Genomic DNA, 25646 nt, shown 5'->3' on the forward strand with positions numbered 1-25646 from the left:
AAAATCATTCTGCTGGAGAAGTTTGCAATGTCAGAAGTGGAATTTGAACCCCGCCTCCAAGGGAAACTGCAGTCTTAACGCAGCACTTTAAAGGCCAAGCGTCGTTGCCGTGATGGCTCGAGCGAGCGTTGTTGATGACTTCACGCTGTCGTTCCGACCATATATTGTGGCTGGAGTCGATGCGCCAGTCGTTGCAGTCTTTTCAGTCACAGAGGTGTCGCTGCTACGGGAAGGTTACCGCTAACGACTCCACAACGAGGAAAATGGAGAAGAAAACAAGAGCAGGAAGAGTAGCACTGTCATCAATGATCAGCATTCTCACCTCTGCTTACATAATAGCTGATGAGCCTCCAGAATTTGAAATTTCAAGAGGCATGATGATGCCCATCTCACCTCCAAATTCCTAAGCATTCTCACCCATTACTTACATAATAGCTGATCAGCCTCCAGAAGTTGAAATTTCAATAGGCATGATGATGCCCATCTCACCTCCAAATTGCTGAGCATTCTCACCCATTACTTACATAATAGCTGAGACTGCAGAAGTTGAAATTTCAATAGGTGTGTTATCACCATTATAGTCTGATGTGGTACTTAGAATACTGTTTTGATATTCTCACCCATCTTAGGCCTAAATGTGAATAGCCCCCCTTCAAATAGCCTGATATGAATCCAGTTTGCTTTGGTCAAAAGCCCTGTCCTGTTGTCCTATGATACGGTACCGGGGGTTTGAAAAATCTGCATAAGTGTCCAAAGTAGAATCTATTTACAACTTATCAACACTGCAAAGGGAAAAAAAAAAGTCTAGCTTCTTCTGGAGCAAACATTCTACTTTTTATTGTTTTGATGATGCGGAGTGTCCTACATCTACCACAAGGCAGAATTTCTGGGTGTTGCCACCAAGATTCAAGATTCAAGCGTTTATTGTCATATATACAGTGCATGTTAGAAACACATTCCTGTACAATGAGATTCTTGTTGAGCCCTTTTCACCACTTGCATGCTGAAGATCATGCCTAGTTTCTTCTCAATTGCTTTGCGTGATTCAAAACATTCCTTTAAAAGGCACCTCAAATGGGACACAAAACTCTTATTTCGCTCATTGGCTACGGTAGTCTTTTCAAATGACGACTGTATCTGTCCCATCAAAATTCCTCGTTAGTATAATGGTCAGTATCTCCGCCTGTCACGCGGAAGATCGGGGTTCGATTCCCCGACGGGGAGAGCTAGGACTTTTATCACATGCCTCCCACCAAGTATAATCTAATTCACCCACCATCAGCCAAGTTCCCTCTTGCAAACAGTCACCTCCCTTACAAATCACTCAAGACCAGCAGCTCTTACACCAGCCTTCAATACATGCTGTCATCTCATATTCAACTATCTTACACTTGTTTGCTTTTATCAAAGCACTTTGGAAGGCATTTCACTTGGCACCACATGTATTGCCACCACGAGAAGCCTGGCCTGCAGGGACCTCTATCTTCCCCCTAACCTCTCCTTCATAAGACTCTTCCATAAAGCTCACTTCCAAGTACCTTGTCCAACAACAGAAGACCTGTTGTTTCATTCTTGTCTTGTCCAAAGCCAACAAGGACTTCCCCCTAACCTCTCCTTCATACCACTCTTCCATAAAGCTCACTTCCAAGTACTTTGTCCAACAACAGAAATCCTGTGGTTTCATTCTTGTCTTGTCCAAAGCCAACAATGACTTTGCATACCAGGGACGATCTGTCGAGGTCTTTTGTCACGACCAGTGTTTTGTTTTCAGACGATTTTTCCACAAAAATGACTGAAAAACAGGAGGTTTTACGGTGGTGTTGAGTACATGCCAAAATGTTAATATGTAACAATAACTTGAGTTGTGGACAAAGGATTCTCATGCACAAAGCCCCTTCCCTGCGATTCAGAGCGGTCATAAGACTTCAGAGTAACATGACGGCACAAAGAATGTTGCTGTAAACTAGATGATATAGCGCTAGCCAAGCAAGGAGTGAAGTTGGGTTGCCTTTGCCAGTGAAAACCATTCTCTTGGAGAAGGTTGCTTTGTCAGAAGTGGGATTTGAACCCACGCCTCCAGGGGAGACTGCGACCTGAACGCAGCGCCTTAGACCGCTCGGCCATCCTGACCGCATAAAAAAGACTTGCACTTATTGTCGGCGGGCCCAGGGATCATTGGAGTGAATATGTGGGTCTACGTGGTGTTCATGGGTCTTGGCTGTTGTTTAAGTTGTTTAATAACCACAATAATGTCACGTGTACATAAAATCATTTGAAAAATTAAACAGGGGGAAAAAGAGAGCAAAGTGAGGAAAGGTGTGACAGATGAGGTCCCCCAGCAGTCTAAGCCTATAGCAGCTTGGGCAACATGGGATGTTTCAGGATTACCTGAGCCATCCCTAACTATAAGCTTTATCAAAAAGCATTTGGAAGCAAGAACTCTTCAGATGTAAAATGGCCGCAATAATCTTTAAACTAGACGATACAGTGCCAGTTTAGCAATACAACGTAGCATAGCCAAGCAAGGAGTGAACTTGGGTTGCCTTGCCAGTAAAAATCATTCTGCTGGAGAAGTTTGCAATGTCAGAAGTGGAATTTGAACCCCGCCTCCAAGGGAAACTGCAGTCTTAACGCAGCACTTTAAAGGCCAAGCGTCGTTGCCGTGATGGCTCGAGCGAGCGTTGTTGATGACTTCACGCTGTCGTTCCGACCATATATTGTGGCTGGAGTCGATGCGCCAGTCGTTGCAGTCTTTTCAGTCACAGAGGTGTCGCTGCTACGGGAAGGTTACCGCTAACGACTCCACAACGAGGAAAATGGAGAAGAAAACAAGAGCAGGAAGAGTAGCACTGTCATCAATGATCAGCATTCTCACCTCTGCTTACATAATAGCTGATGAGCCTCCAGAATTTGAAATTTCAAGAGGCATGATGATGCCCATCTCACCTCCAAATTCCTAAGCATTCTCACCCATTACTTACATAATAGCTGATCAGCCTCCAGAAGTTGAAATTTCAATAGGCATGATGATGCCCATCTCACCTCCAAATTGCTGAGCATTCTCACCCATTACTTACATAATAGCTGAGACTGCAGAAGTTGAAATTTCAATAGGTGTGTTATCACCATTATAGTCTGATGTGGTACTTAGAATACTGTTTTGATATTCTCACCCATCTTAGGCCTAAATGTGAATAGCCCCCCTTCAAATAGCCTGATATGAATCCAGTTTGCTTTGGTCAAAAGCCCTGTCCTGTTGTCCTATGATACGGTACCGGGGGTTTGAAAAATCTGCATAAGTGTCCAAAGTAGAATCTATTTACAACTTATCAACACTGCAAAGGGAAAAAAAAAAGTCTAGCTTCTTCTGGAGCAAACATTCTACTTTTTATTGTTTTGATGATGCGGAGTGTCCTACATCTACCACAAGGCAGAATTTCTGGGTGTTGCCACCAAGATTCAAGATTCAAGCGTTTATTGTCATATATACAGTGCATGTTAGAAACACATTCCTGTACAATGAGATTCTTGTTGAGCCCTTTTCACCACTTGCATGCTGAAGATCATGCCTAGTTTCTTCTCAATTGCTTTGCGTGATTCAAAACATTCCTTTAAAAGGCACCTCAAATGGGACACAAAACTCTTATTTCGCTCATTGGCTACGGTAGTCTTTTCAAATGACGACTGTATCTGTCCCATCAAAATTCCTCGTTAGTATAATGGTCAGTATCTCCGCCTGTCACGCGGAAGATCGGGGTTCGATTCCCCGACGGGGAGAGCTAGGACTTTTATCACATGCCTCCCACCAAGTATAATCTAATTCACCCACCATCAGCCAAGTTCCCTCTTGCAAACAGTCACCTCCCTTACAAATCACTCAAGACCAGCAGCTCTTACACCAGCCTTCAATACATGCTGTCATCTCATATTCAACTATCTTACACTTGTTTGCTTTTATCAAAGCACTTTGGAAGGCATTTCACTTGGCACCACATGTATTGCCACCACGAGAAGCCTGGCCTGCAGGGACCTCTATCTTCCCCCTAACCTCTCCTTCATAAGACTCTTCCATAAAGCTCACTTCCAAGTACCTTGTCCAACAACAGAAGACCTGTTGTTTCATTCTTGTCTTGTCCAAAGCCAACAAGGACTTCCCCCTAACCTCTCCTTCATACCACTCTTCCATAAAGCTCACTTCCAAGTACTTTGTCCAACAACAGAAATCCTGTGGTTTCATTCTTGTCTTGTCCAAAGCCAACAATGACTTTGCATACCAGGGACGATCTGTCGAGGTCTTTTGTCACGACCAGTGTTTTGTTTTCAGACGATTTTTCCACAAAAATGACTGAAAAACAGGAGGTTTTACGGTGGTGTTGAGTACATGCCAAAATGTTAATATGTAACAATAACTTGAGTTGTGGACAAAGGATTCTCATGCACAAAGCCCCTTCCCTGCGATTCAGAGCGGTCATAAGACTTCAGAGTAACATGACGGCACAAAGAATGTTGCTGTAAACTAGATGATATAGCGCTAGCCAAGCAAGGAGTGAAGTTGGGTTGCCTTTGCCAGTGAAAACCATTCTCTTGGAGAAGGTTGCTTTGTCAGAAGTGGGATTTGAACCCACGCCTCCAGGGGAGACTGCGACCTGAACGCAGCGCCTTAGACCGCTCGGCCATCCTGACCGCATAAAAAAGACTTGCACTTATTGTCGGCGGGCCCAGGGATCATTGGAGTGAATATGTGGGTCTACGTGGTGTTCATGGGTCTTGGCTGTTGTTTAAGTTGTTTAATAACCACAATAATGTCACGTGTACATAAAATCATTTGAAAAATTAAACAGGGGGAAAAAGAGAGCAAAGTGAGGAAAGGTGTGACAGATGAGGTCCCCCAGCAGTCTAAGCCTATAGCAGCTTGGGCAACATGGGATGTTTCAGGATTACCTGAGCCATCCCTAACTATAAGCTTTATCAAAAAGCATTTGGAAGCAAGAACTCTTCAGATGTAAAATGGCCGCAATAATCTTTAAACTAGACGATACAGTGCCAGTTTAGCAATACAACGTAGCATAGCCAAGCAAGGAGTGAACTTGGGTTGCCTTGCCAGTAAAAATCATTCTGTTGGAGAAGTTTGCAATGTCAGAAGTGGAATTTGAACCCCGCCTCCAAGGGAAACTGCAGTCTTAACGCAGCACTTTAAAGGCCAAGCGTCGTTGCCGTGATGGCTCGAGCGAGCGTTGTTGATGACTTCACGCTGTCGTTCCGACCATATATTGTGGCTGGAGTCGATGCGCCAGTCGTTCCCCCTAACCTCTCCTTCATACCACTCTTCCATAAAGCTCACTTCCAAGTACCTTGTCCAACAACAGAAGACCTGTTGTTTCATTCTTGTCTTGTCCAAAGCCAACAAGGACTTCCCCCTAACCTCTCCTTCATACCACTCTTCCATAAAGCTCACTTCCAAGTACTTTGTCCAACAACAGAAATCCTGTGGTTTCATTCTTGTCTTGTCCAAAGCCAACAATGACTTTGCATACCAGGGACGATCTGTCGAGGTCTTTTGTCACGACCAGTGTTTTGTTTTCAGACGATTTTTCCACAAAAATGACTGAAAAACAGGAGGTTTTACGGTGGTGTTGAGTACATGCCAAAATGTTAATATGTAACAATAACTTGAGTTGTGGACAAAGGATTCTCATGCACAAAGCCCCTTCCCTGCGATTCAGAGCGGTCATAAGACTTCAGAGTAACATGACGGCACAAAGAATGTTGCTGTAAACTAGATGATATAGCGCTAGCCAAGCAAGGAGTGAAGTTGGGTTGCCTTTGCCAGTGAAAACCATTCTCTTGGAGAAGGTTGCTTTGTCAGAAGTGGGATTTGAACCCACGCCTCCAGGGGAGACTGCGACCTGAACGCAGCGCCTTAGACCGCTCGGCCATCCTGACCGCATAAAAAAGACTTGCACTTATTGTCGGCGGGCCCAGGGATCATTGGAGTGAATATGTGGGTCTACGTGGTGTTCATGGGTCTTGGCTGTTGTTTAAGTTGTTTAATAACCACAATAATGTCACGTGTACATAAAATCATTTGAAAAATTAAACAGGGGGAAAAAGAGAGCAAAGTGAGGAAAGGTGTGACAGATGAGGTCCCCCAGCAGTCTAAGCCTATAGCAGCTTGGGCAACATGGGATGTTTCAGGATTACCTGAGCCATCCCTAACTATAAGCTTTATCAAAAAGCATTTGGAAGCAAGAACTCTTCAGATGTAAAATGGCCGCAATAATCTTTAAACTAGACGATACAGTGCCAGTTTAGCAATACAACGTAGCATAGCCAAGCAAGGAGTGAACTTGGGTTGCCTTGCCAGTAAAAATCATTCTGTTGGAGAAGTTTGCAATGTCAGAAGTGGAATTTGAACCCCGCCTCCAAGGGAAACTGCAGTCTTAACGCAGCACTTTAAAGGCCAAGCGTCGTTGCCATGATGGCTCGAGCGAGCGTTGTTGATGACTTCACGCTGTCGTTCCGACCATATATTGTGGCTGGAGTCGATGCGCCAGTCGTTGCAGTCTTTTCAGTCACAGAGGTGTCGCTGCTACGGGAAGGTTACCGCTAACGACTCCACAACGAGGAAAATGGAGAAGAAAACAAGAGCAGGAAGAGTAGCACTGTCATCAATGATCAGCATTCTCACCTCTGCTTACATAATAGCTGATGAGCCTCCAGAATTTGAAATTTCAAGAGGCATGATGATGCCCATCTCACCTCCAAATTCCTAAGCATTCTCACCCATTACTTACATAATAGCTGATCAGCCTCCAGAAGTTGAAATTTCAATAGGCATGATGATGCCCATCTCACCTCCAAATTCCTGAGCATTCTCACCCATTACTTACATAATAGCTGAGACTGCAGAAGTTGAAATTTCAATAGGTGTGTTATCACCATTATAGTCTGATGTGGTACTTAGAATACTGTTTTGATATTCTCACCCATCTTAGGCCTAAATGTGAATAGCCCCCCTTCAAATAGCCTGATATGAATCCAGTTTGCTTTGGTCAAAAGCCCTGTCCTGTTGTCCTATGATACGGTACCGGGGGTTTGAAAAATCTGCATAAGTGTCCAAAGTAGAATCTATTTACAACTTATCAACACTGCAAAGGGAAAAAAAAAGTCTAGCTTCTTCTGGAGCAAACATTCTACTTTTTATTGTTTTGATGATGCGGAGTGTCCTACATCTACCACAAGGCAGAATTTCTGGGTGTTGCCACCAAGATTCAAGATTCAAGCGTTTATTGTCATATATACAGTGCATGTTAGAAACACATTCCTGTACAATGAGATTCTTGTTGAGCCCTTTTCACCACTTGCATGCTGAAGATCATGCCTAGTTTCTTCTCAATTGCTTTGCGTGATTCAAAACATTCCTTTAAAAGGCACCTCAAATGGGACACAAAACTCTTATTTCGCTCATTGGCTACGGTAGTCTTTTCAAATGACGACTGTATCTGTCCCATCGAAATTCCTCGTTAGTATAATGGTCAGTATCTCTGCCTGTCACGCGGAAGATCGGGGTTCGATTCCCCGACGGGGAGAGCTAGGACTTTTATCACATGCCTCCCACCAAGTATAATCTAATTCACCCACCATCAGCCAAGTTCCCTCTTGCAAACAGTCACCTCCCTTACAAATCACTCAAGACCAGCAGCTCTTACACCAGCCTTCAATACATGCTGTCATCTCATATTCAACTATCTTACACTTGTTTGCTTTTATCAAAGCACTTTGGAAGGCATTTCACTTGGCACCACATGTATTGCCACCACGAGAAGCCTGGCCTGCAGGGACCTCTATCTTCCCCCTAACCTCTCCTTCATAAGACTCTTCCATAAAGCTCACTTCCAAGTACCTTGTCCAACAACAGAAGACCTGTTGTTTCATTCTTGTCTTGTCCAAAGCCAACAAGGACTTCCCCCTAACCTCTCCTTCATACCACTCTTCCATAAAGCTCACTTCCAAGTACTTTGTCCAACAACAGAAATCCTGTGGTTTCATTCTTGTCTTGTCCAAAGCCAACAATGACTTTGCATACCAGGGACGATCTGTCGAGGTCTTTTGTCACGACCAGTGTTTTGTTTTCAGACGATTTTTCCACAAAAATGACTGAAAAACAGGAGGTTTTACGGTGGTGTTGAGTACATGCCAAAATGTTAATATGTAACAATAACTTGAGTTGTGGACAAAGGATTCTCATGCACAAAGCCCCTTCCCTGCGATTCAGAGCGGTCATAAGACTTCAGAGTAACATGACGGCACAAAGAATGTTGCTGTAAACTAGATGATATAGCGCTAGCCACGCAAGGAGTGAAGTTGGGTTGCCTTTGCCAGTGAAAACCATTCTCTTGGAGAAGGTTGCTTTGTCAGAAGTGGAATTTGAACCCCGCCTCCAAGGGAAACTGCAGTCTTAACGCAGCACTTTAAAGGCCAAGCGTCGTTGCCGTGATGGCTCGAGCGAGCGTTGTTGATGACTTCACGCTGTCGTTCCGACCATATATTGTGGCTGGAGTCGATGCGCCAGTCGTTGCAGTCTTTTCAGTCACAGAGGGGTCGCTGCTACGGGAAGGTTACCGCTAACGACTCCACAACGAGGAAAATGGAGAAGAAAACAAGAGCAGGAAGAGTAGCACTGTCATCAATGATCAGCATTCTCACCTCTGCTTACATAATAGCTGATGAGCCTCCAGAATTTGAAATTTCAAGAGGCATGATGATGCCCATCTCACCTCCAAATTCCTAAGCATTCTCACCCATTACTTACATAATAGCTGATCAGCCTCCAGAAGTTGAAATTTCAAAAGGCATGATGATGCCCATCTCACCTCCAAATTGCTGAGCATTCTCACCCATTACTTACATAATAGCTGAGACTGCAGAAGTTGAAATTTCAATAGGTGTGTTATCACCATTATAGTCTGATGTGGTACTTAGAATACTGTTTTGATATTCTCACCCATCTTAGGCCTAAATGTGAATAGCCCCCCTTCAAATAGCCTGATATGAATCCAGTTTGCTTCGGTCAAAAGCCCTGTCCTGTTGTCCTATGATACGGTACCGGGGGTTTGAAAAATCTGCATAAGTGTCCAAAGTAGAATCTATTTACAACTTATCAACACTGCAAAGGGAAAAAAAAAGTCTAGCTTCTTCTGGAGCAAACATTCTACTTTTTATTGTTTTGATGATGCGGAGTGTCCTACATCTACCACAAGGCAGAATTTCTGGGTGTTGCCACCAAGATTCAAGATTCAAGCGTTTATTGTCATATATACAGTGCATGTTAGAAACACATTCCTGTACAATGAGATTCTTGTTGAGCCCTTTTCACCACTTGCATGCTGAAGATCATGCCTAGTTTCTTCTCAATTGCTTTGCGTGATTCAAAACATTCCTTTAAAAGGCACCTCAAATGGGACACAAAACTCTTATTTCGCTCATTGGCTACGGTAGTCTTTTCAAATGACGACTGTATCTGTCCCATCAAAATTCCTCGTTAGTATAATGGTCAGTATCTCCGCCTGTCACGCGGAAGATCGGGGTTCGATTCCCCGACGGGGAGAGCTAGGACTTTTATCACATGCCTCCCACCAAGTATAATCTAATTCACCCACCATCAGCCAAGTTCCCTCTTGCAAACAGTCACCTCCCTTACAAATCACTCAAGACCAGCAGCTCTTACACCAGCCTTCAATACATGCTGTCATCTCATATTCAACTATCTTACACTTGTTTGCTTTTATCAAAGCACTTTGGAAGGCATTTCACTTGGCACCACATGTATTGCCACCACGAGAAGCCTGGCCTGCAGGGACCTCTATCTTCCCCCTAACCTCTCCTTCATAAGACTCTTCCATAAAGCTCACTTCCAAGTACCTTGTCCAACAACAGAAGACCTGTTGTTTCATTCTTGTCTTGTCCAAAGCCAACAAGGACTTCCCCCTAACCTCTCCTTCATACCACTCTTCCATAAAGCTCACTTCCAAGTACTTTGTCCAACAACAGAAATCCTGTGGTTTCATTCTTGTCTTGTCCAAAGCCAACAATGACTTTGCATACCAGGGACGATCTGTCGAGGTCTTTTGTCACGACCAGTGTTTTGTTTTCAGACGATTTTTCCACAAAAATGACTGAAAAACAGGAGGTTTTACGGTGGTGTTGAGTACATGCCAAAATGTTAATATGTAACAATAACTTGAGTTGTGGACAAAGGATTCTCATGCACAAAGCCCCTTCCCTGCGATTCAGAGCGGTCATAAGACTTCAGAGTAACATGACGGCACAAAGAATGTTGCTGTAAACTAGATGATATAGCGCTAGCCAAGCAAGGAGTGAAGTTGGGTTGCCTTTGCCAGTGAAAACCATTCTCTTGGAGAAGGTTGCTTTGTCAGAAGTGGGATTTGAACCCACGCCTCCAGGGGAGACTGCGACCTGAACGCAGCGCCTTAGACCGCTCGGCCATCCTGACCGCATAAAAAAGACTTGCACTTATTGTCGGCGGGCCCAGGGATCATTGGAGTGAATATGTGGGTCTACGTGGTGTTCATGGGTCTTGGCTGTTGTTTAAGTTGTTTAATAACCACAATAATGTCACGTGTACATAAAATCATTTGAAAAATTAAACAGGGGGAAAAAGAGAGCAAAGTGAGGAAAGGTGTGACAGATGAGGTCCCCCAGCAGTCTAAGCCTATAGCAGCTTGGGCAACATGGGATGTTTCAGGATTACCTGAGCCATCCCTAACTATAAGCTTTATCAAAAAGCATTTGGAAGCAAGAACTCTTCAGATGTAAAATGGCCGCAATAATCTTTAAACTAGACGATACAGTGCCAGTTTAGCAATACAACATAGCATAGCCAAGCAAGGAGTGAACTTGGGTTGCCTTGCCAGTAAAAATCATTCTGTTGGAGAAGTTTGCAATGTCAGAAGTGGAATTTGAACCCCGCCTCCAAGGGAAACTGCAGTCTTAACGCAGCACTTTAAAGGCCAAGCGTCGTTGCCGTGATGGCTCGAGCGAGCGTTGTTGATGACTTCACGCTGTCGTTCCGACCATATATTGTGGCTGGAGTCGATGCGCCAGTCGTTGCAGTCTTTTCAGTCACAGAGGTGTCGCTGCTACGGGAAGGTTACCGCTAACGACTCCACAACGAGGAAAATGGAGAAGAAAACAAGAGCAGGAAGAGTAGCACTGTCATCAATGATCAGCATTCTCACCTCTGCTTACATAATAGCTGATGAGCCTCCAGAATTTGAAATTTCAAGAGGCATGATGATGCCCATCTCACCTCCAAATTCCTAAGCATTCTCACCCATTACTTACATAATAGCTGATCAGCCTCCAGAAGTTGAAATTTCAATAGGCATGATGATGCCCATCTCACCTCCAAATTCCTGAGCATTCTCACCCATTACTTACATAATAGCTGAGACTGCAGAAGTTGAAATTTCAATAGGTGTGTTATCACCATTATAGTCTGATGTGGTACTTAGAATACTGTTTTGATATTCTCACCCATCTTAGGCCTAAATGTGAATAGCCCCCCTTCAAATAGCCTGATATGAATCCAGTTTGCTTTGGTCAAAAGCCCTGTCCTGTTGTCCTATGATACGGTACCGGGGGTTTGAAAAATCTGCATAAGTGTCCAAAGTAGAATCTATTTACAACTTATCAACACTGCAAAGGGAAAAAAAAAGTCTAGCTTCTTCTGGAGCAAACATTCTACTTTTTATTGTTTTGATGATGCGGAGTGTCCTACATCTACCACAAGGCAGAATTTCTGGGTGTTGCCACCAAGATTCAAGATTCAAGCGTTTATTGTCATATATACAGTGCATGTTAGAAACACATTCCTGTACAATGAGATTCTTGTTGAGCCCTTTTCACCACTTGCATGCTGAAGATCATGCCTAGTTTCTTCTCAATTGCTTTGCGTGATTCAAAACATTCCTTTAAAAGGCACCTCAAATGGGACACAAAACTCTTATTTCGCTCATTGGCTACGGTAGTCTTTTCAAATGACGACTGTATCTGTCCCATCGAAATTCCTCGTTAGTATAATGGTCAGTATCTCTGCCTGTCACGCGGAAGATCGGGGTTCGATTCCCCGACGGGGAGAGCTAGGACTTTTATCACATGCCTCCCACCAAGTATAATCTAATTCACCCACCATCAGCCAAGTTCCCTCTTGCAAACAGTCACCTCCCTTACAAATCACTCAAGACCAGCAGCTCTTACACCAGCCTTCAATACATGCTGTCATCTCATATTCAACTATCTTACACTTGTTTGCTTTTATCAAAGCACTTTGGAAGGCATTTCACTTGGCACCACATGTATTGCCACCACGAGAAGCCTGGCCTGCAGGGACCTCTATCTTCCCCCTAACCTCTCCTTCATAAGACTCTTCCATAAAGCTCACTTCCAAGTACCTTGTCCAACAACAGAAGACCTGTTGTTTCATTCTTGTCTTGTCCAAAGCCAACAAGGACTTCCCCCCTAACCTCTCCTTCATACCACTCTTCCATAAAGCTCACTTCCAAGTACTTTGTCCAACAACAGAAATCCTGTGGTTTAATTCTTGTCTTGTCCAAAGCCAACAATGACTTTGCATACCAGGGACGATCTGTCGAGGTCTTTTGTCACGACCAGTGTTTTGTTTTCAGACGATTTTTCCACAAAAATGACTGAAAAACAGGAGGTTTTACGGTGGTGTTGAGTACATGCCAAAATGTTAATATGTAACAATAACTTGAGTTGTGGACAAAGGATTCTCATGCACAAAGCCCCTTCCCTGCGATTCAGAGCGGTCATAAGACTTCAGAGTAACATGACGGCACAAAGAATGTTGCTGTAAACTAGATGATATAGCGCTAGCCAAGCAAGGAGTGAAGTTGGGTTGCCTTTGCCAGTGAAAACCATTCTCTTGGAGAAGGTTGCTTTGTCAGAAGTGGGATTTGAACCCACGCCTCCAGGGGAGACTGCGACCTGAACGCAGCGCCTTAGACCGCTCGGCCATCCTGACCGCAAAAAAAAGACTTGCACTTAGTGTCGGCGGGCCCAGGGATCATTGGAGTGAATATGTGGGTCTACGTGGTGTTCATGGGTCTTGGCTGTTGTTTAAGTTGTTTAATAACCACAATAATGTCACGTGTACATAAAATCATTTGAAAAATTAAACAGGGGGAAAAAAAGAGCAAAGTGAGGAAAGGTGTGACAGATGAGGTCCCCCAGCAGTCTAAGCCTATAGCAGCTTGGGCAACATGGGATGTTTCAGGATTACCTGAGCCATCCCTAACTATAAGCTTTATCAAAAAGCATTTGGAAGCAAGAACTCTTCAGATGTAAAATGGCCGCAATAATCTTTAAACTAGACGATACAGTGCCAGTTTAGCAATACAACGTAGCATAGCCAAGCAAGGAGTGAACTTGGGTTGCCTTGCCAGTAAAAATCATTCTGTTGGAGAAGTTTGCAATGTCAGAAGTGGAATTTGAACCCCGCCTCCAAGGGAAACTGCAGTCTTAACGCAGCACTTTAAAGGCCAAGCGTCGTTGCCGTGATGGCTCGAGCGAGCGTTGTTGATGACTTCACGCTGTCGTTCCGACCATATATTGTGGCTGGAGTCGATGCGCCAGTCGTTGCAGTCTTTTCAGTCACAGAGGTGTCGCTGCTACGGGAAGGTTACCGCTAACGACTCCACAACGAGGAAAATGGAGAAGAAAACAAGAGCAGGAAGAGTAGCACTGTCATCAATGATCAGCATTCTCACCTCTGCTTACATAATAGCTGATGAGCCTCCAGAATTTGAAATTTCAAGAGGCATGATGATGCCCATCTCACCTCCAAATTCCTAAGCATTCTCACCCATTACTTACATAATAGCTGATCAGCCTCCAGAAGTTGAAATTTCAAAAGGCATGATGATGCCCATCTCACCTCCAAATTGCTGAGCATTCTCACCCATTACTTACATAATAGCTGAGACTGCAGAAGTTGAAATTTCAATAGGTGTGTTATCACCATTATAGTCTGATGTGGTACTTAGAATACTGTTTTGATATTCTCACCCATCTTAGGCCTAAATGTGAATAGCCCCCCTTCAAATAGCCTGATATGAATCCAGTTTGCTTCGGTCAAAAGCCCTGTCCTGTTGTCCTATGATACGGTACCGGGGGTTTGAAAAATCTGCATAAGTGTCCAAAGTAGAATCTATTTACAACTTATCAACACTGCAAAGGGAAAAAAAAAAGTCTAGCTTCTTCTGGAGCAAACATTCTACTTTTTATTGTTTTGATGATGCGGAGTGTCCTACATCTACCACAAGGCAGAATTTCTGGGTGTTGCCACCAAGATTCAAGATTCAAGCGTTTATTGTCATATATACAGTGCATGTTAGAAACACATTCCTGTACAATGAGATTCTTGTTGAGCCCTTTTCACCACTTGCATGCTGAAGATCATGCCTAGTTTCTTCTCAATTGCTTTGCGTGATTCAAAACATTCCTTTAAAAGGCACCTCAAATGGGACACAAAACTCTTATTTCGCTCATTGGCTACGGTAGTCTTTTCAAATGACGACTGTATCTGTCCCATCAAAATTCCTCGTTAGTATAATGGTCAGTATCTCCGCCTGTCACGCGGAAGATCGGGGTTCGATTCCCCGACGGGGAGAGCTAGGACTTTTATCACATGCCTCCCACCAAGTATAATCTAATTCACCCACCATCAGCCAAGTTCCCTCTTGCAAACAGTCACCTCCCTTACAAATCACTCAAGACCAGCAGCTCTTACACCAGCCTTCAATACATGCTGTCATCTCATATTCAACTATCTTACACTTGTTTGCTTTTATCAAAGCACTTTGGAAGGCATTTCACTTGGCACCACATGTATTGCCACCACGAGAAGCCTGGCCTGCAGGGACCTCTATCTTCCCCCTAACCTCTCCTTCATAAGACTCTTCCATAAAGCTCACTTCCAAGTACCTTGTCCAACAACAGAAGACCTGTTGTTTCATTCTTGTCTTGTCCAAAGCCAACAAGGACTTCCCCCCTAACCTCTCCTTCATACCACTCTTCCATAAAGCTCACTTCCAAGTACTTTGTCCAACAACAGAAATCCTGTGGTTTCATTCTTGTCTTGTCCAAAGCCAACAATGACTTTGCATACCAGGGACGATCTGTCGAGGTCTTTTGTCACGACCAGTGTTTTGTTTTCAGACGATTTTTCCACAAAAATGACTGAAAAACAGGAGGTTTTACGGTGGTGTTGAGTACATGCCAAAATGTTAATATGTAACAATAACTTGAGTTGTGGACAAAGGATTCTCATGCACAAAGCCCCTTCCCTGCGATTCAGAGCGGTCCTAAGACATCAGAGTAACATGACGGCACAAAGAATGTTGCTGTAAACTAGATGATATAGCGCTAGCCAAGCAAGGAGTGAAGTTGGGTTGCCTTTGCCAGTGAAAACCATTCTCTTGGAGAAGGTTGCTTTGTCAGAAGTGGGATTTGAACCCACGCCTCCAGGGGAGACTGCGACCTGAACGCAGCGCCTTAGACTGCTCGGCCATCCTGACCGCAAAAAAAAGACTTGCACTTATTGTCGGCGGGCCCAGGGATCATTGGAGTGAATATGTGGGTCTACGTGGTGTTCATGGGTCTTGGCTGTTGTTTAAGTTGTTTAATAACCACAATAATGTCACGTGTACATAAAATCATTTGAAAAATTAAACAGGAGGAAAAAGAGAGCAAAGTGAGGAAAGGTGTGACAGATGAGGTCCCCCAGCAGTCTAAGCCTATAGCAGCTTGGGCAACATGAGATGTTTCAGGATTACCTGAGCCATCCCTAACTATAAGCTTTATCAAAAAGCATTTGGAAGCAAGAACTCTTCAGATGTAAAATGGCCGCAATAATCTTTAAACTAGACGATACAGTGCCAGTTTAGCAATACAACGTAGCATAGCCAAGCAAGGAGTGAACTTGGGTTGCCTTGCCAGTAAAAATAATTCTGGTAGAGAAGTTTGCAATGTCAGAAGTGGAATTTGAACCCCGCCTCCAAGGGAAACTGCAGTCTTAACGCAGCACTTTAAAGGCCAAGCGTCGTTGCCGTGATGGCTCGAGCGAGCGTTGTTGATGACTTCACGCTGTCGTTCCGACCATATATTGTGGCTGGAGTCGATGCGCCAGTCGTTGCAGTCTTTTCAGTCACAGAGGTGTCGCTGCTACGGGAAGGTTACCGCTAACGACTCCACAACGAGGAAAATGGAGAAGAAAACAAGAGCAGGAAGAGTAGCACTGTCATCAATGATCAGCATTCTCACCTCTGCTTACATAATAGCTGATGAGCCTCCAGAATTTGAAATTTCAAGAGGCATGATGATGCCCATCTCACCTCCAAATTCCTAAGCATTCTCACCCATTACTTACATAATAGCTGATCAGCCTCCAGAAGTTGAAATTTCAATAGGCATGATGATGCCCATCTCACCTCCAAATTGCTGAGCATTCTCACCCATTACTTACATAATAGCTGAGACTGCAGAAGTTGAAATTTCAATAGGTGTGTTATCACCATTATAGTCTGATGTGGTACTTAGAATACTGTTTTGATATTCTCACCCATCTTAGGCCTAAATGTGAATAGCCCCCCTTCAAATAGCCTGATATGAATCCAGTTTGCTTCGGTCAAAAGCCCTGTCCTGTTGTCCTATGATACGGTACCGGGGGTTTGAAAAATCTGCATAAGTGTCCAAAGTAGAATCTATTTACAACTTATCAACACTGCAAAGGGAAAAAAAAAAGTCTAGCTTCTTCTGGAGCAAACATTCTACTTTTTATTGTTTTGATGATGCGGAGTGTCCTACATCTACCACAAGGCAGAATTTCTGGGTGTTGCCACCAAGATTCAAGATTCAAGCGTTTATTGTCATATATACAGTGCATGTTAGAAACACATTCCTGTACAATGAGATTCTTGTTGAGCCCTTTTCACCACTTGCATGCTGCAGATCATGCCTAGTTTCTTCTCAATTGCTTTGCGTGATTCAAAACATTCCTTTAAAAGGCACCTCAAATGGGACACAAAACTCTTATTTCGCTCATTGGCTACGGTAGTCTTTTCAAATGACGACTGTATCTGTCCCATCGAAATTCCTCGTTAGTATAATGGTCAGTATCTCCGCCTGTCACGCGGAAGATCGGGGTTTGATTCCCCGACGGGGAGAGCTAGGACTTTTATCACATGCCTCCCACCAAGTATAATCTAATTCACCCACCATCAGCCAAGTTCCCTCTTGCAAACAGTCACCTCCCTTACAAATCACTCAAGACCAGCAGCTCTTACACCAGCCTTCAATACATGCTGTCATCTCATATTCAACTATCTTACACTTGTTTGCTTTTATCAAAGCACTTTGGAAGGCATTTCACTTGGCACCACATGTATTGCCACCACGAGAAGCCTGGCCTGCAGGGACCTCTATCTTCCCCCTAACCTCTCCTTCATAAGACTCTTCCATAAAGCTCACTTCCAAGTACCTTGTCCAACAACAGAAGACCTGTTGTTTCATTCTTGTCTTGTCCAAAGCCAACAAGGACTTCCCCCATAACCTCTCCTTCATACCACTCTTCCATAAAGCTCACTTCCAAGTACTTTGTCCAACAACAGAAATCCTGTGGTTTCATTCTTGTCTTGTCCAAAGCCAACAATGACTTTGCATACCAGGGACGATCTGTCGAGGTCTTTTGTCACGACCAGTGTTTTGTTTTCAGACGATTTTTCCACAAAAATGACTGAAAAACAGGAGGTTTTACGGTGGTGTTGAGTACATGCCAAAATGTTAATATGTAACAATAACTTGAGTTGTGGACAAAGGATTCTCATGCACAAAGCCCCTTCCCTGCGATTCAGAGCGGTCATAAGACTTCAGAGTAACATGACGGCACAAAGAATGTTGCTGTAAACTAGATGATATAGCGCTAGCCAAGCAAGGAGTGAAGTTGGGTTGCCTTTGCCAGTGAAAACCATTCTCTTGGAGAAGGTTGCTTTGTCAGAAGTGGGATTTGAACCCACGCCTCCAGGGGAGACTGCGACCTGAACTCAGCACCTTAGACCGCTCGGCCATCCTGACCGCAAAAAAAAGACTTGCACTTATTGTCGGCGGGCCCAGGGATCATTGGAGTGAAAATGTGGGTCTACGTGGTGTTCATGTGTCTTGGCTGTTGTTTAAGTTGTTTAATAACCACAATAATGTCACGTGTACATAAAATCATTTGAAAAATTAAACAGGGGGAAAAAGAGAGCAAAGTGAGGAAAGGTGTGACAGATGAGGTCCCCCAGCAGTCTAAGCCTATAGCAGCTTGGGCAACATGGGATGTTTCAGGATTACCTGAGCCATCCCTAACTATAAGCTTTATCAAAAAGCATTTGGAAGCAAGAACTCTTCAGATGTAAAATGGCCGCAATAATCTTTAAACTAGACGATACAGTGCCAGTTTAGCAATACAACGTAGCATAGCCAAGCAAGGAGTGAACTTGGGTTGCCTTGCCAGTAAAAATAATTCTGGTAGAGAAGTTTGCAATGTCAGAAGTGGAATTTGAACCCCGCCTCCAAGGGAAACTGCAGTCTTAACGCAGCACTTTAAAGGCCAAGCGTCGTTGCCGTGATGGCTCGAGCGAGCGTTGTTGATGACTTCACGCTGTCGTTCCGACCATATATTGTGGCTGGAGTCGATGCGCCAGTCGTTGCAGTCTTTTCAGTCACAGAGGTGTCGCTGCTACGGGAAGGTTACCGCTAACGACTCCACAACGAGGAAAATGGAGAAGAAAACAAGAGCAGGAAGAGTAGCACTGTCATCAATGATCAGCATTCTCACCTCTGCTTACATAATAGCTGATGAGCCTCCAGAATTTGAAATTTCAAGAGGCATGATGATGCCCATCTCACCTCCAAATTCCTAAGCATTCTCACCCATTACTTACATAATAGCTGATCAGCCTCCAGAAGTTGAAATTTCAATAGGCATGATGATGCCCATCTCACCTCCAAATTGCTGAGCATTCTCACCCATTACTTACATAATAGCTGAGACTGCAGAAGTTGAAATTTCAATAGGTGTGTTATCACCATTATAGTCTGATGTGGTACTTAGAATACTGTTTTGATATTCTCACCCATCTTAGGCCTAAATGTGAATAGCCCCCCTTCAAATAGCCTGATATGAATCCAGTTTGCTTCGGTCAAAAGCCCTGTCCTGTTGTCCTATGATACGGTACCGGGGGTTTGAAAAATCTGCATAAGTGTCCAAAGTAGAATCTATTTACAACTTATCAACACTGCAAAGGGAAAAAAAAAAGTCTAGCTTCTTCTGGAGCAAACATTCTACTTTTTATTGTTTTGATGATGCGGAGTGTCCTACATCTACCACAAGGCAGAATTTCTGGGTGTTGCCACCAAGATTCAAGATTCAAGCGTTTATTGTCATATATACAGTGCATGTTAGAAACACATTCCTGTACAATGAGATTCTTGTTGAGCCCTTTTCACCACTTGCATGCTGCAGATCATGCCTAGTTTCTTCTCAATTGCTTTGCGTGATTCAAAACATTCCTTTAAAAGGCACCTCAAATGGGACACAAAACTCTTATTTCGCTCATTGGCTACGGTAGTCTTTTCAAATGACGACTGTATCTGTCCCATCGAAATTCCTCGTTAGTATAATGGTCAGTATCTCCGCCTGTCACGCGGAAGATCGGGGTTCGACTCCCCGACGGGGAGAGCTAGGACTTTTATCACATGCCTCCCACCAAGTATAATCTAATTCACCCACCATCAGCCAAGTTCCCTCTTGCAAACAGTCACCTCCCTTACAAATCACTCAAGACCAGCAGCTCTTACACCAGCCTTCAATACATGCTGTCATCTCATATTCAACTATCTTACACTTGTTTGCTTTTATCAAAGCACTTTGGAAGGCATTTCACTTGGCACCACATGTATTGCCACCACGAGAAGCCTGGCCTGCAGGGACCTCTATCTTCCCCCTAACCTCTCCTTCATAAGACTCTTCCATAAAGCTCACTTCCAAGTACTTTGTCCAACAACAGAAATCCTGTGGTTTCATTCTTGTCTTGTCCAAAGCCAACAATGACTTTGCATACCAGGGACGATCTGTCGAGGTCTTTTGTCACGACCAGTGTTTTGTTTTCAGACGATTTTTCCACAAAAATGACTGAAAAACAGGAGGTTTTACGGTGGTGTTGAGTACATGCCAAAATGTTAATATGTAACAATAACTTGAGTTGTGGACAAAGGATTCTCATGCACCAAGCCCCTTTCCCTGCGATTCAGAGCGGTCCTAAGACATCAGAGTAACATGACGGCACAAAGAATGTTGCTGTAAACTAGATGATATAGCACTAGCCACGCATGGAGTGAAAACCATTCTCCAGGAGAAGTGTGAAATGTCAGAAGTGGGATTTGAACCCACGCCTCCAGGGGAGACTGCGACCTTAACGCAGCGCCTTAGACCGCTCGGCCATCCTGACCATGAAAGGGATTCTTGCACAATATTGTCGGCGGGCCCAGGGATCATTCGAGTGAATATGTGGATCTGCATGGTGTTCAAGTGTATTGGCTGTTGTTTAAGAGGACTCCTGAGGCAAACAAATAGTAGGCATAGCATTTGGAAGCAAGAACTCTTCAGATGTAAAATGGCTGCCACAATCTTTAAACTAGACGACACAGTGACAGAATAGCAATACAACATCGCATAGCCAAGCAAGGAGTGAAGTTGGGTTGCCTTGCCAGTGAAAACCATTCTCTTGGAGAAGGTTGCTTTGTCAGAAGTGGAATTTGAACCCCGCCTCCAAGGGAAACTGCGGTCTTAACGCAGCACTTTAAAGGCCAAGCGTCGCTGCCGTGATGGCTCGAGCGAGCGGTGTTGATGACTTCACGCGGTCGTCCCGACCATATATTGTGGCTGGAGTCAATGCGACAGTCGTTGCAGTCTTTTCAGTCACAGAGGTGTCGCTGCTACGGGAAGGTTACCGCTAACGACTCCACAACGAGGAAAATGGAGAAGAAAACAAGAGCAGGAAGAGTAGCACTGTCATCAATGATCAGCATTCTCACCTCTGCTTACATAATAGCTGATGAGCCTCCAGAATTTGGAATTTCAAGAGGCATGATGATGCCCATCTCACCTCCAAATTCCTGAGCATTCTCACCCATTACTTACATAATAGCTGAGACTGCTGAAGTTGAAATTTCAATAGGTGTGTTATCACCATTATAGTCTGATGTGGTACTTAGAATACTGTTTTGATATTCTCACCCATCTTAGGCCTAAATGTGAATAGCCCCCCTTCAAATAGCCTGATATGAATCCAGTTTGCTTCGGTCAAAAGCCCTGTCCTGTAATCCTATGATACGGTACCGGGGGTTTGAAAAATCTGCATAAAGGTCCAAAGTAGAATCTATTTACAACCTATCAACACTGCAAAGGGAAAAAAAAGTCTAGCTTCTTCTGGAGCAAACATTCTATTTTTTATTGTTTTGATGATGCGGAGTGTCCTACATCTACCACAAGGCAGAATTTCTGGGTGTTGCCACCAAGATTCAAGCGTTTATTGTCATATATACAGTGCATGTTAGAAACACATTCCTGTACAATGAGATTCTTGTGTAAACGATGACAATAACCTCCAATGATCATGTCAAAGCTTCCTGGAGAAGGCATGAATGGATCACAAGATGCTCAACGAGCTCTTCGATTCGAACACCATCCCCTATGGTTGTAGGGCTCACGATGCAGATATCGCAAAACCCTAAGCCAACTTCAGCTGTACCACCGCAGCTGTTGATGATTTCCTCCACTGCAATGTGAAGCTAAGGAAGGATTCCTGGAGAATGCAGGTATAGATCCCGCTACCTCTCACATGCAAAGCGAGCGCTCTACCACTTGAGCAAATTCCCCTTTTTTTCCTTTTGTGAAGGAAGGGAGAATTGATTTCCTCCTTTCACAGCCCTGCGTTACTAATGATGCTGCAATGTGAGACTGAAATTTTAGCAGCTGTTGTTGAGGACGCGAATTTTTAGCATCAAAACAACAGATGAGGGGACGAGGTGGCCGTACCCGCCGGTTTTTGGACTGCCTCAGAGGTCCTAACACTTCCGAACACATTCTGTCAGGTCCGAACACTTTCCTAACCAGGTCCGAACACTTTCCTAACGACATCAAAGAGTTCCTAACGAGGTCCGAACAAGGTCCGAACAAGGTCCGAACACAGGTCCGAACACAGCCAAAAATGGGGCAAAAGGGACACGTGACCTGACGTCGGAGGGGGCGCGGTTAACGCTTTAGAGTGTCGGCCATATTTTCCTTCGCATACACTTGTGACAAGCACGGGAACAAGGTTTGTAAACTTGATTAATACTCATAAAAGTAACGCCATATATAAGCCGAATGTTAAACCGTGGGACAAACAATATGCAATTTAATCTTCCGTCCTCTCGGCACTTTATCCAAGTTGTATTTCAACTTCCTTGTAACGTAACCATTTTGCCAATGGAAGTTCTGCCTGTAATAGCGTCGCTGTTCATACCGGCATTGTGTGGTGACGGTGGGGATTTTAGTGATACGACAGAATCAGAAGACAAATAGTAACTTATTTTTTTGTTTATTTGCCGTATAAACTCTGCCGATTCCTCTGGGAAAGCCTTAAGATGTGAACTATCTTTTTTGCATTTATTGTCCGTCAGTGCAATAGTAATTCGTCGGCTATCTGTGGCGTTTTCTCCACTCTGGTAACGGAGCCTGGTTATGTGTTTGAGCAGAGCAGACAGATGTGTCCAGATGTATTAACCCTTGTGTTCTGGTCATATTTTTGTTACTCAGGCAATGTTTGTTGGTCTGGTGGACCCGCTGCATTTTTGGGGTTTTTAATTCAACACAATCAAACAATTTTATGTTAAATTACTTTACAGATATGTACTTCATCCCAATTACAATCAATATAAACAACATACATGATTAACATGTAATATGATCACATTTATGTATTAAAGTGCAATTCGTTTTTTTCAATAAAATGTGATTAAAAAAATAAAAAGGATAGAAAACATTCAAGAAATGTGCAAATGAAGCAAGGTTTTTTGGTATAACTATCATGTATTATTCATTTGAACTTTTTTAGAACTTTGAACATTTACAAAACATAAGTAAGATCTCAATCTCAGCTCGGCTGCTGACCACTTGGTCCTGGGGCCTGCTGCTGTCTAGCTGTGGTTCATTCTCATTTAGGAGATAGCTGATGATTAATGTCATCCTCCTCTAAAAGTCACTGTCAGACTTGATCTTCATATTCTGAAACCTCCTCCCCCACATTGTCATCAAAAGTGTCTGTCTTGACCAAAATCAATTTCAAGGCCTTGTGTGCGATGAATCTTTTGGTTGTTGCGGAGAATCGGTTGTATTAGTAGTTATCACTGGGAAAGCTATATTTATTGCCCCCCCCCCCCTCCAAACAAAAAAGAGGAATATGATAACAGGTACAAGTGCGTGAATGTCGGTTTGACACACGCACACGTGTATAATTACAACAAACAGCTTGAAAGTAGTGTTTGTTTTACAGATCACCAAGAAGCTGGCTGGCGCTATTGGGGACAGCGCTGCATGGATGACAAACATCGGCAACGAGTTTGGCCAGGTTCTGAACTCTTTTTTGACGACGGGTGAAGGTGCAGGGTTGGAAGAGTTGTGCCATGGCATCGTCACTCGATATAAGAATGTGGGCCAAGCTGAACCTGAGGTCATCTATGTTGACCGGGACTGCTGCAGCCAGTCAGGTGGGTAAAAATGATAAAATTCTTTATCAAATATACGTTTGAAAAACGCCACGCACACACACTGTTACCACTCCACTTGTGGGAGGAGGGGTACTGGCAATTGGGCAGCGGCTGACTTTGTTTTTCACAGGTGTGTCTTCAGTGGTCAAACTCTTCCACCCATGGAGGTCTGCAGTGCGCTTGGACAGCTTCCATTTCATGCGACGTTTTAACTGCGGCGTTAAGTTTACATTAAGTGTCTGCCTGTCTGTCTGTCTGTTCGCAGATGATTGCTCGTCTGTTACTGTGTGATTATTGTTACAATGTTAATAAAGTTTGATCATTTTACTTGAACCAAGAACAGCCTTCACATTTTTATTTAATTTCCATTTGCAAAACAGGACGACAGTGAGTGTGAGTGACATCCATTTAATGCAATTGTCAAAAGTGAAGCCAGAATTACTTGGAGAATTATTTTACATTTATTAATAAAACCCAACACTCTTTGTCTCAACCAAAGATTTTTTAAAAATACTTTCTTTGCTCAATTTGGAATTTGTTTCATTCACTTGTGTTGCACAAATAGTGATACAGATAGATAGCTAGTGTTAGCCCGGTTTTTTCATTGGAAGCCCAAGAACAAGCTGGAGAAATCGTTTATTAAAAAAGTATTTATCAGTGGTCACATAGTAAAGTATATTGCAGCGCTGGACTCGGAGTGCCAGAGCTCCCGCAGGAAATCCGTCAGGCCGAGCGCCGATATCCGGAAACATGTCATATTTATATTCAGCTTTATCTCACAGAAGTTGTTTTCACACTTGTCAGAGTATAATTGGCCAGTTTTGGGTGACATGCTCAGGCCAGCTGCTGTCCTTGTTGTGTTCTTTGGATGTGAGAAACAATGTGTGTGTATGTGTGAGTGCTGTTTTAGGCGTGGATCTAATGTACCAGACCTATCTACTCTACTAGAGATGTTTTGTCTGACCCAGTTGTTTATGTCCTTCTAAAGTCTTGGACCCTTTTAAGGTCATCGATTGTGCAGTATGAGCAGAGTGGAAAAGTACCAGCTAGGAACAGAGGTTATTTAGGAAAATAAAGAATATGAATTTATAATGTCTAAGATCAAAGCCAATTATAACACTAGTCTCTCAAATAATTGAGTGTACCAAAAAAAGAGGGGAAAAATGATGGGAGACTTATTTACATTTACAGTTATACACATTTTGTGTGCTGCCCCCTACATTAGGCTTTAGTAACGTCCAAAGCACTGTGGTATGTTGGGGTGTTGCCACAATACAGGTTCGAATCCCACAAGAAACATGAAAATTAAACGGATGATAAACCTTGCAATAAGTGCAGAGGTGTGTGTAAACAATGTTGAGAAGATAAGAGAATAGAGAAAAGTGGATATAGTGTACGTTTTTTCTCCTTTTCTTTTTCTCTCTTCCCCCCCCCTCCTTCCTCTTTTTTTCCTTTTCACCCCTTTCGGGCAGTCCCTTTTGCCCCATTTTTGGCCGAATGGTCAGCACTTTGGACTCTGAATCCAGCGATCCGAGTTCAAATCTCGGTGGAACCTGATCTTTGCTTTCAACAACCAATTCTTCCCTTTGTCATGTTTGACGAGAACGCTGAATCTGTCATATATGAATACCTCACTTACAGTTACTCATTTAATACTTGTTTTGATACACAACATCCACTACACTAAATTTTGATGAGACAGAGGAGCATCATCAGCAGCAGGCTGCTGTCTCTGAGCTGCTCCACAAACAGAC

General features: G+C 43.5%; 10 non-coding genes across 10 annotated transcripts; 4 read left to right on the forward strand and 6 right to left on the reverse strand.

Moving 5' to 3' along the window:
* Window positions 1–1152: 1152 nt before the first annotated feature.
* On the forward strand, window positions 1153–1224 carry trnad-guc (transfer RNA aspartic acid (anticodon GUC)). The gene has a single exon. It is a non-coding gene; the product is annotated as a tRNA-Asp (tRNA).
* Window positions 1225–2047: 823 nt separating this feature from the next.
* trnal-cag (transfer RNA leucine (anticodon CAG)) lies at window positions 2048–2130 on the reverse strand. Its single transcript has one exon. It is a non-coding gene; the product is annotated as a tRNA-Leu (tRNA).
* Window positions 2131–3705: 1575 nt separating this feature from the next.
* Window positions 3706–3777, forward strand: trnad-guc (transfer RNA aspartic acid (anticodon GUC)). The gene has a single exon. It is a non-coding gene; the product is annotated as a tRNA-Asp (tRNA).
* An 823-nt stretch (window positions 3778–4600) lies between these two features.
* On the reverse strand, window positions 4601–4683 carry trnal-cag (transfer RNA leucine (anticodon CAG)). Its single transcript has one exon. It is a non-coding gene; the product is annotated as a tRNA-Leu (tRNA).
* Window positions 4684–5860: 1177 nt separating this feature from the next.
* On the reverse strand, window positions 5861–5943 carry trnal-cag (transfer RNA leucine (anticodon CAG)). The gene has a single exon. It is a non-coding gene; the product is annotated as a tRNA-Leu (tRNA).
* Window positions 5944–9535: 3592 nt separating this feature from the next.
* Window positions 9536–9607, forward strand: trnad-guc (transfer RNA aspartic acid (anticodon GUC)). The gene has a single exon. It is a non-coding gene; the product is annotated as a tRNA-Asp (tRNA).
* Window positions 9608–10430: 823 nt separating this feature from the next.
* Window positions 10431–10513, reverse strand: trnal-cag (transfer RNA leucine (anticodon CAG)). The gene has a single exon. It is a non-coding gene; the product is annotated as a tRNA-Leu (tRNA).
* A 2470-nt stretch (window positions 10514–12983) lies between these two features.
* Window positions 12984–13066, reverse strand: trnal-cag (transfer RNA leucine (anticodon CAG)). The gene has a single exon. It is a non-coding gene; the product is annotated as a tRNA-Leu (tRNA).
* A 1575-nt stretch (window positions 13067–14641) lies between these two features.
* On the forward strand, window positions 14642–14713 carry trnad-guc (transfer RNA aspartic acid (anticodon GUC)). Its single transcript has one exon. It is a non-coding gene; the product is annotated as a tRNA-Asp (tRNA).
* A 5795-nt stretch (window positions 14714–20508) lies between these two features.
* trnal-aag (transfer RNA leucine (anticodon AAG)) lies at window positions 20509–20591 on the reverse strand. The gene has a single exon. It is a non-coding gene; the product is annotated as a tRNA-Leu (tRNA).
* Between the last annotated feature and the right edge of the window lie 5055 nt (window positions 20592–25646).

The sequence above is a fragment of the Leuresthes tenuis genome, unplaced genomic scaffold (genome assembly GCF_036924035.1).
Source record: "Leuresthes tenuis unplaced genomic scaffold, fLeuTen1.0.hap1 SCAF_15, whole genome shotgun sequence".
Taxonomy (NCBI): Eukaryota; Metazoa; Chordata; class Actinopteri; order Atheriniformes; family Atherinopsidae; genus Leuresthes; species Leuresthes tenuis.